General features: G+C 33.9%; 1 non-coding gene across 1 annotated transcript; it reads left to right on the plus strand.

Annotated features, from left to right (window-relative positions):
- The first annotated feature begins 2,167 nt into the window (after nucleotides 1-2,167).
- On the plus strand, nucleotides 2,168-2,250 carry Trnal-uaa (transfer RNA leucine (anticodon UAA)). Its single transcript has one exon. It is a non-coding gene; the product is annotated as a tRNA-Leu (tRNA).
- The last annotated feature ends 318 nt before the right edge of the window (nucleotides 2,251-2,568 follow it).

The raw sequence follows: 2,568 nt of genomic DNA on the forward strand, positions 1-2,568 counted from the left end.
ATGAAATAGCACATGTAAGATTGTTTGTAGACATTGGCGGGATTCTTTCATACGTGTAGTGAAACTAACACCTTGAGACACTAAAGAACACTTGATTAATAAGATTAATTAGTAATTTATAGTATGTCTTATAAACACGAAAACATCGTAGTCTAGAAATTTTGTAGGCATCTGGAGGGTTGCTTTACACGTGTTGTGTAAATAGTATTTTATGAACCTGTATTGCTAATACTAATTAGATCGACTTAATTATTATTTTGTAAACATTTTAATTTTTTTTATAAATACTGAAACTACATAAGAATTTTGGGGGGGCTTCCAGCATGTCGTCTCCGTTTTGTACCCGGAATCTACAACATCCGAAAGGTATTTGTAGAAAATTTTATTTAAAAAATGTCTTGCTTTCTGAAAGTTATGAGGAAACAAAGTTGGCGGGGGGAACATACATGTATAGTTATGCCGTTGTTGTTTACGCACAGATTGAACAAAACTGACATCTTTTTAGATAAAAGAAGATACATTAGTTTACATCAAGTGTTCCTCTAACTTTTTAAGCTATCGTCCCCTTTCGTTTATTAACACTTTTTCATCCCACCGTTTGCTAGATTCAATGCTCGTCCCTCTTTTAACGTACATCCACACAATATCAAGCCTTAGTATTTTAGTTCCGAGTGCTAGTTTGATGCGGTTAACTATTTACCACATCACCGCCCAACTGGATGTGTTTTATTTATTTATTCACATTTCGACAATGTTGTTGTTGATATTGTCGCTAACAAGGCAGTTCATTATAGATTGCATCAATTTTATGTGGCATACCTACACAACTGTGCCCCCACCAACCAACTTTGTTTCCGCATAACTTTCATAAAAATGGATATTTTTTAATGAAATTTTCTACAAATACTTTTCAGAGTGTGTAAATTACGATTATATCATTGAAAAATATCCATTTTTCTTTAAGTTATGACGAAACAAAGTCGGGCGGTGGACACACGTGTAGAAATGCCCATGTTTCTAAAATTCAAATTTCATGTGATGTGTGTCGGTATGTTTGTAAGGTGCAAACACCGATTTTTTTTTCACTTTAAATTGCAATATAATAAATATAATCGTAATCTATCTACGTCTAGCACCCACCTAAGTGGCGAATGAGGTATCACGATGAAACTAAATGAACATGGATATTTTATAAATTTTACTAAAACAAAAAATGGATTGTATAAGGTTTTTACATTGAAATGATAAAAGAATTAATAAAGTAAAAAGTTGTAAATTTACTTTATACATTTGCAAGTTAATGACTTTCCTCTCATTTGATTTTAATAGCCATTACTAGTTTTATCATGTATAATATGATAACTACCAAAGGTAAAATTTTCTCCCCCTAAAGCCTAACGCCCCCCTTCGGTGCGGAACCGCCCACATTGAGAACCTTTGAGCTAAATAATAGTATAAGGTGTTAAGTTTTTAGTATTGAAGTTGGATCCTTTAAAATATGTCGATTATATTTCTAATTAACGTGAGTTATTAGTTATACCCAAATGTATCGAATGTTAATAGAGGACGGTTAACAGCAAATTCACGAAATCAGATGTTTTTTTAGTGAGTGGAAATTCTCTAAGGGTTACGAGCGGACAGCGGGAGAAATCTTCATAGGAAGAGCTCCCATCGAGCAAAATGTCTCGGCCCTTTAGTTCCGGATACTCTAAGAGAGCCGGACTCACTTGTGTCGCGACTCCTGCTGTTTCCGAAACGCCACCTTTAATAAGGATTGAACTCGGGGCCCTTTAGGTGACTTTATTTCCATGATCGGTGGTGTTTATAGCGGCCGACTCTTTGCTCTAGGAAAACAATTTCAGTAGTTGACCTGGAAAACTCCGAATAATAGTAAAGAAATACTTCCATTTTCGTGCGGGACAAAGAAAATATTTCTCCACGGAAAATGTGATGACGACTGTAGTCCGACTGCGCATGCGTAAAGTTACTTTTATTATTTACGATGACGAACAAAATATGGTGTTGTTAACTATTACAACATGAAAAAAACTACTTAAATGATTACAGACTCGATTACTTACTTCACAACACAATATATATTATTTAAATAATAAAAATAATCATCAAATGTTTAAATAATATAATTCGGCAGTTTGTCTATGTAATCAGCACGATGGCCGAGTGGTTAAGGCGTTGGACTTAAGTTCCAATGGACATCTGTCCGCGTGGGTTCGAACCCCACTCGTGCTAATAAATTTTTTTCTGACTCCTAAGTTTGGAATGAATTTACAGATTACGTGGATTTTTACTTGTAGAATGGGCAACTATTTTAGTATTTTTTTTTTAAAATTTATTATTTCATTTATCTTCCGTGGATAGCTTTTATCAGCATCTTAGATAAAGATATTTAAGAACGCTGGTGTTTTTCATATTTATCTTTTATGTTTCAATCATTGGGCTGCGGCCATGCTGGGACACCGCCTTGATGAGTTTTTAGTCGTATGAATCGACTCTAGTACTAATTTTTTAAAGCCAGGTAATTATTATATATATATATATATATATATA

This window comes from Octopus bimaculoides, chromosome 26 (genome assembly GCF_001194135.2).
Source record: "Octopus bimaculoides isolate UCB-OBI-ISO-001 chromosome 26, ASM119413v2, whole genome shotgun sequence".
Lineage (NCBI taxonomy): Eukaryota > Metazoa > Mollusca > Cephalopoda > Octopoda > Octopodidae > Octopus > Octopus bimaculoides.